The sequence below is a fragment of the Gorilla gorilla genome, chromosome 19 (assembly GCF_029281585.2).
Source record: "Gorilla gorilla gorilla isolate KB3781 chromosome 19, NHGRI_mGorGor1-v2.1_pri, whole genome shotgun sequence".
In the NCBI taxonomy this organism is placed as follows: Eukaryota; Metazoa; Chordata; class Mammalia; order Primates; family Hominidae; genus Gorilla; species Gorilla gorilla.
The window spans coordinates 96,923,204-96,931,685 of NC_073243.2; the positions used below are offsets into that span (position 1 = coordinate 96,923,204).

The 8,482-nt window shown below is 41.2% G+C and overlaps 1 non-coding gene across 1 annotated transcript; it reads left to right on the plus strand.

Moving 5' to 3' along the window:
• The first annotated feature begins 6,056 nt into the window (after positions 1-6,056).
• LOC115931328 (U8 small nucleolar RNA) lies at positions 6,057-6,191 on the plus strand. The gene has a single exon (XR_004067835.2). It is a non-coding gene; the product is annotated as a U8 small nucleolar RNA (small nucleolar RNA).
• Positions 6,192-8,482: the final 2,291 nt, after the last annotated feature.

Sequence of the window (8,482 nt, forward strand, 5' to 3'; positions counted from 1 at the left end):
CACCTACATGCCAGCGCGTGTTCATGCTGAGAACTGCAGGTAGCTCTGTTATTTGTTGGCTTGACTTCGCTTTCGGGAAAGCCTTAAATATGTGTATGAGGAAAGTCCTCCCTCCCCAAAACAGAAAACCTCTAAGAAGACACTTAGAACAAAGTCTCCCAGACTAGGTACGTCGAACAAAACCTTCCATCCATCCCATTGGCTGTTTTCTCTACACCCTGGTTTGAATCTCCCCCAGGAAATGCTCCACTGTTAGTCAGCACGGATATGTTGTCATTGGAAGATCAGGGTGAAAATATACCTGGTATGGGCAAGCATTACGGTACGGCAGAGGCCCTTCCTGGGGCAAAACTACTTGAGTCTTTGTTGCCCCAGTGTTCCCCTCTATCAAATGCTTTCATAATATTATCTGTATCGTTGTGTTATTAAGAAGATTGGATTTTATTCACAGAAGTTAAGCAGTTACAACAGTGCCTAGCACAAAGTGAACAAGACATCAGAGTTATATATTATGGTGCAGACACTAATTCATGCATCAGAAAGAAATTTTCAGCATATTTTATGTGCTAGAGAATGCTTTTGATACAAAGACACAATAATTTCTGACATTTGTTAAGTACCTACTATGTGTCAGGTAGTGGGCTAAATGTTTTACATTTGTCTTATTTCATGTCACAGGGAAAAAAGAAATGGCTTATATTGACTGACTACCATCAATGTGCCAGAGCGGTCTTCTTATCTCACCTTAGAGGTGAGAGAACAAGTAAGTTAGCCCGCTGGTAAATGGGCCAATCAGAAATGAAATCAGGTATAGAGTACCAACGTATTTATGTTCTTTCCACTATGTTGCTCCATATACTCATTACATATGTATGAAGAATTGTTTTTCTACAGTATCAAACCGGAAGCAGATCAATGATTTCCTGGACACACACACACACACACACACACACACACACACACACATGCCGAATATGAAATCTGTTTTTTTTTTTGAAGGAGAAAACCTGCCTATGCATCTAAGGCAGAAGGGTCTGACTGTCATGTGTATCTGCTAAGAGGCTTTCTTTGGGTATTTTTAATACACCTACACAGTATTTTTAAGGGCAAAGCACCTAGGTTGCCATTGTTTGGTCAGTTCCAGAATCTTAGCATCTCAGGACAGGCCACTCTTAACATTTATATTACCCACAGACCTGTCCCAGAAATTTGGATTTAGTCCTTTGGGATTCTGAGAAAATCGATGGGGAAAGTTTCCAATTATGTTTGGAATTTTTTTCCATTGTTTTCAGATACAACCTAAATGTCTCATAGGTTTCCAGAACAGTTTATGTAATTTTCGGGTGCGTTGTTTGTCTTTGTTTTTGGCATCACCCGAGCTTGAGAGATGAGTTGAAGTTTAAAACCATGGAAGCAAGCAACCTCATCTCCAGTCAACTCGACCTTTCTCATCTGGGAACCAGCATCCCCTCGGCCACCAGGCCTGGGATGGAAGTGAAATCATTACCGCTGTCTTTGATGATCAGGAAAAGGAACTTCATTAGCTACTTTCTGTCCTCATACATCTTTGGGGCACAGGGTTCAGAATTTATTGCAGCTGTAGCACAGAAGTTAGGGAGTATGAAAGGAAGCTAGGAAATATGATTTCATTTCCCTATCCATTTCTTATTGAAAGGATGATGGATTTCCCATTCACTCCCGAACAATCGCTCCTGCCTACCAGGCTGTACTCAACCAGGAAATGGTGCCTTTTCTAGGAATCCTCCATTCTCCTTGCCCTTTAGGGCCTTCCCCCTCCGTCTCCACCAAAACAAAGGTCACAGATTTCTGCAGAAATAAATGGTAAAAGTACCTGGCCAGCCTGGTAGCTCGTCAGAAAATACCTTTCAACCCTAGTTGCACCTTAGCATCACCTGGAGAGCTTTGTAAAACTAGAAATGTCCAACCCATCTCGACAGATTCTGATTTCATGGGTCTGGGGAGATTCCTGGGGACTTATAGATTTTAAAGTTCCCCCAAGTGGTCCTAACACACAGCCAGTGGAAAGCCACTGCCTGATTTGAAGGTCACTGTTTCGCAGGATGAGTGCCTCGGTCAATTTCTCTTCTTTACCTGAAGGTTAAACTCCATTTGGGGTTCCCTGCTGCTGCTCAGAAGTCACCCTGGGCTTTGCTTCTCTGCAGAGCCCCTTTGAGTAGGAGGTTGCCGGGACTGGGTATTTATTTCTTGTGATGGTTAATATTGAGTGTCAACCTGATTGGATTGAAGGATGCAAAGTGTTGTTTCTGGGTGTGTCTGTGAGGGTGTTTGTTGCCTAAGGAGATTAACATTTGAGTCAGTGGACTGGGAAAGGCAGACCCACCCTCAGTCTAGGTGGGCACCGTCTAATCAACCATGCCAAAGCAGCTAGAATAAAAGCAGGCAGAAAAACATGGAAACACTAGACTGATTTTGTCTTCTGTCCTACATCTTTCTCCCATGCTGGCTGCTTCCTGCCCTCAAACATCGGACTCCAAGTTCTTCAGCTTTGGGGCTCAGACTGGCTTCCCTGCTCCTCAGCTTGCAGATGGCCTGTTGTGGGACCTCAGCTTGTGATCGTGCAAGTCAGTACTCCTTAAAAAACTCCCCTTTATATATACATCTATCCTATTAGTTCTGTCTCTTTAGAGAACCCTGACTAAAACATTTCTCGAAACCAACTTGGCCCATAGCTGTTTGCCACTTAGACCCCCAAATATGGAACCTATGCAGAGGAGGTAAGGGGCTAACGGGCCACTTGCCTCAGGCTCCAGAGAGCTGGAGGGTCTCAAATGCAGACTCCTGGCCTTAATCAATAAATGAGTGGGTGCATGCAGCCAGGAAGATAAGCTAGCAGCTTTGAGAGAATATTTTTATCTGACAACTTTAAACATGACTCCCATTCATAAATTGTACCACCTAGAATGTACTATGAATTCACATTTTATCATAGAATTAATTTGTGAATGACACAATTATAAAACATTGTTGGAAGCATCAATGAGTTAAATTGCAGACATTTTAAACTCATCGCAAATTTTGCAAATCTGCTTTAGCTTCTTTCCTTTTTAGTATCTTGGAGAGGTGACAGCACTACCATATCTAGCCTAGCTCACAGACTTTACCCATCTGCGGTATCACAGGCCTCCACTATCCATGAGGGGACAGGAAACTAAGCCAGCAATTCCTCCACCTCTCACCCCTTCTATTAGAGAATGGGTGTGGTACAAGACACCTAAGGCCAATATTTAAGGAGGTGCTTACTGGAAAATACAAATCTTGCACTTGCACAAGACTGAGGGCCTCCTTAATAAATATTGCACCCTGGATGTTCACGTACTGAGCCAGCACACTCATGTTCACCTATGCATACACATTCACACGTGCATGCACACACACACACACACACACACAGAGGTCCAGCCATCTCAAGATTAGTGTGAGGATGAAAATCCTGATATAAAGCACCTCATTGAAATGACTCTTACTCAAAAGCATGTTTTGCATTTAAAAGATATATTTGATCACCAATTTTCTAGCATAATAATGAAAAAAATTTAAACCTTTTTATTGGATAGTAGTAATCCTGAACTGGTTATAAGGTACATGGAGAACAAATAAAAGAGGAAAAAATGTTGTTCCAGGGTTGTTGGTAGGCAGCGCCTGTCCTTGTAGATCTATAAGCAGGGAAGAGCCACAGGGACTCTTGGCAGCTAAGCTGCTGAGACTGTTAATTACTACTTTTGTCTTTATTAAGGGGAGTTTTCACAAAAGTTAAAATATATGATATTCTTTGAATGGTGGAGATGAGAAAACAGATCCAATCTAATCCGGCCATGCTGGATGCTATGTTTGTAAAGATAGGCCTGTGATTAATCCTGAGGCAGTTTTGGTGAAAAATATGAACTCCAAGAGAGTATCATTCTGTCCTTTCTTTAAAATGAAATATTGTTTACTTCAGTTTGCCTTTATCATTTCAGCTCATCACCAGTTCCAGTCACTTTTCCATTTTGAAAAGCCTCCTGCATCATTCTCTGCACATATGCAGCAGATATAGACACCCAAGCGCACCCCTAAGGAGACAGCCCGCTTGGACTCAAGGACATTCCCTGTGGCAGCTCTCTGAAGACAGAATTATTTCTTTGGCAGAGAAAAGCGTGCTGTTCCTTAAGAGGACATTAGAGGAGAACAACTTGTCTCCCTACTGAACCCTTTGCACAAATATCTTCTAGAAGGACTTGTTCCTCACCCACTGGCCCTTGATTCTGTCTCACTATTGAATGAGGCTTTTCCACCAAACAGCTGTAAGGATGGATGTGTGCTCTGGAGAGAGCAAGAAACATGTGAGAGCCGGTCTGCTTTCTGTGGGTCAGCCAACGTCTCCGCCAGTCCTATGACTGTCATTTCGCTGAGGATTGATATGCCTGAAGTCACTACAAAAACAAATGATGCTCTGAAGCTCATTCTGCCCTTGCACAAAGAAGCCAAAAAAATAGGCTCTAATTTATTTTAGAATTGGCATAATGAGACAAAAGAGTCCACTGCGGGAAATTTTTGCTTATGCAATGAAATTTTTACTCTCCAGCTCTTTAACAATTAATATTTTTTTTTAATTTTTGACTTTTATGAATGAACAACCAATGGGATTACGGTTCGGAGGTAGTAGAGTTTTTAAACAGCTAATGAAGTCCACTACCAATAATGGCAGACTCCCCAAGCTCAGACCTCTGCTCTGCCAGTTGACTGCCTATATTTTCTGGGATGAGCTGTTTAGCCTCTCTGCTACACAAATTCTTCACCTGTAAAATGTAGACAATACAAAGTCCTGCCTCAACTACTGTGGTAATGATTAAGTGTGTTAATATGGATGCCAAGTGGTTAGCACAGTCACTAGCTTAAAGCAAGGGCTCAAAATCAAGCTTTAGTTATAAATAATATTGTTAAGATTTCTTAAATAATGTGTCAGAATCCAAGATCCCTTAAAGAAATCTTCTAAAGTATATTTAATTATTTGTCAGAGTGCAAGATCCTTTAAAGAAGTCTTTTTACCCGATCTTTTTTGAAACCATCAGCCTATCTGAGAAGGCCAACAGTCGCCCATTATGGAGAATTAACACAGAATTTATCAGCAGAAGTTATTTTTCATGCATATTATAACTTCCAATTACGCTAAAAGCTTGTCTATTTTAACTCAGAGCCTTCTCTTTGATGTTAACTGTGAAGTTTCATGTTTCCCTGTCAACTAATCAGCATTGTTACAATCAGGACAATGTGGGTCTATCCCTCAGGGCTTGGTGACAAAAGCCACTATTTTTAAAGGGACTGTTGCCATCAGAAAGAAGAATAAAAACAAATTCTTAATAAACAATGACGCTATTTTCATGGAAATATCTGTAAGGAAAATGGGCATCAAAGCTAAAGGGGAGATGACATGCAATGAATTTGTTCTGCATAATTAAGGTATTGGGTAAGCACAAGGAAGGTGAAGTCTCTGGATCTGAGCATTTTATTCTTGGCTCAATATTCCTTTCATGTGATGCTTTTGGATGAGCAACTTCTGTCTCTCTTTCCCCCTCAGGAAAGCCATAAATATAATCAACATTAACTTAAACTTCACCCTGTTCCTGAAGTAATATGAGACCTTGGTTGAGGAGGATACAAGGCATTGTGAAGGTGAACAAACCAAAAAGCATTTAAAATTGCTTCCTTTTGCACACAGAAATTTTTCTCTTCTCTGGCCAACCCCTCCCAATTTGAGAAAAAGCTAAATTAACTTTTTTAACTTACAAGAATGAAAAAGTACTACAATGGGATGTGGGTATTACTTGGAGAGGTACAGTATGGGAATACATTATTTGATACCCAATAGTGAACACATCAGCCGTTCCCATTCGCAAGAATCTGAAATCTATGATTCGAGATCCTGGTTCTAGCATCTCTGACTTTCCCTGCCCCTACATGGTTATTCTTACATTACTAACCTCACAATTAAGTACTGAATGTGTTGACTTCATATTTCTGTACAGAATGTTATTTCATCATCAGGTGGGATCATCCTTACCTGTTTCTCCTTTTGGAGGGCAGATCAGAACATGATGATTGGAGAAGAATGAAACGTGATTAATAATTCTGTGTAATCAGGCCTTGCAGCACCCCGATTGAGCCTTTCTGATTCTTCCTGATAATCTCTATTTTTAAAAAAGAAAAAAAAGAAGAATATTTCCCTTTGAGTTGTAGGTAGGAAGGTAGACGAGAAGTCTGCGAAGTATCAATTCATTGTCCTGATAATTACCATTGACCTCTAGCTTCCATCAAAACCATTTCAGAACTCGGGGACATTTTCAGGATTCAGGGAGAATCCAAGTTGAACTGAGTTTGTTTCTGTATCACTGACCAGCAATGATGCTGAAATGATTGATACAGTCTATTCCGCAGATAAAGACCTTATTATGCTACTAAAGGTGACTACTACCTTCAGGCAAAGGGCTTGGTTACAGAGTCAGGCAGATCTGGGTGATAAGCTTCACCCTACCAAGTACTGGTTGTATGAAACCATGGATGTTGGATGATTGCTCTGTCTTACTGAGCTGAAAAATATCTAGCTCCTAGGACATAGTTAAGCTTCACACCACTGGAACAGGCATGGCTGTCAATGGACATTCAATCAACTTAACTTTTCTTCCTACTAGAATCAGTCCCATGGAGGCCCCTCTAGTGTCATGTATCAACGTACCCCAATTCTGTGGGTTTAAGTTTCAATGACAGGGAACTCATCCAGGGTTTCTTTGAACTGTTCTTCTTAGACTATTAGTTCTACATGCTTGGTAAACTACAGCTGTTTTTCAGCTCTTTACACAATAACTACATTAATATCATGGCACTTTCTATTTTTTCACATGGCTGCTTCAAAAAAGGTATAAAAACTATTGGTGTCAAATTTACTTAAATTATTAGGTTTGTCAATCGAGAAAAAGGATGAGACAAGTCTCAATCATTTTAGGAGCTTTCTTTGCCCAAGTTAAGGACACGTGCCTGGGAGACAGGTCTATATGTTTCTCCGAAGATGATTTTGAGGGCTCCAAATTTAAAGGTGAAAGGGTGAAATATTGAGAAGTGCACAATTTTCATGTAAGAGGAGGGTAGGAAAAAAATAGTCATTCATGCTTTGTCTGGCTCAGTGGATCTGCATTTTTTATATGAGATAACATAGACAAATTGGGCAGAGGAAAAATGCAGGGAATCTGCATTTTTTTTTTCTTGAGACGGAGTCTCGCACTGTTGCCAGGGCTGGAGTACAATGGCACGATCTTAGCTCACTGCAACCTCCGCCTCCCGAGTTCAAGTGATTCTCCTGCCTCAGCCTCCCAAGTAGCTGGGAGGTGCCCACCACCACACCCAGCTAATTTTTTTTGTATATTTAGTGGAGACAGGCTTTCACTATGTTGTCCAGGCTGGTCTCCAACTCCTGACCTTGGGATCTTCCCACCTCAGCCTCCCAAAGTGATGGGATTACAGGCGTGAGCCACCAGGCCCAGCTGGAATCTGCATTTTTACATAAGATAATATAGACAAAATGGGGCAGGAGAACAATCAGCTATGTATTTGTGTCTGATGAGCAGGGGGGTGACTGCACCTGTAAAGATAATCTATCAATTTACATTGACATGGTGAAATCTTAACAGAAACACCTTAGGGTAAAGATCTTGCAGCTCACTAGGAATTTCCTTGTGGGCAAAATATGGGGGAGGCATGTAGCTCTTCATCTTGTAGCTATCTCATTTAGGAACCAAAAGGGGGAGGCAGGTTTGCATGACCCAGTTTTAACTTTTCACTTTGACTTAATGAGTTTGGGGTCCCAAGATTTAATTTCCTTTCACAGGTTCTCTTTCGCCCTGATGGTTCCCATGAGTCAACAGGTAGAAAAGTCCTTTGTAAATTCAGGATATGCCATCATCAATACTGTTATAATGATATTAATTCCCTTAATAAAGTAAATTTCATAAATTGAGACATCACATTAACATCATAATTCAATGCTTTTAGCAAGAGCTTCTGTCATAAAATTTTTTTAGCTTGTAAGATACCTTTTCCAGCCAGAGTATCTCATGAACACGATCTTTGGCAAACAATAGAGCTGGGTGCTCTGAGTGATTAAGAAACCACATATTGACTGGGTGCAGTGATTCACACCTGTAATCCCAGCACTTTGGGAGGCCAGGGCAGGAGGATAGTTTGAGGCCAGGAGTTAGAAATCAGCCTGGGCGATATAAGGTGACACTGTCTCTACAAAAAATAAAAAATTAGCTGGGCATGGTGGCACATATCTGTAGTCCCAGCTACTCAGGAGGCTGAGGTGGGAGGGTCACTTGAGCCAAGGAGGATGAGGCTGCAGCCAACTATGATTGTGTCACTGCACTCCAGCCTGGGCAACAGAGCAAGATCCTATCTCAAAAAACAAAAAAAG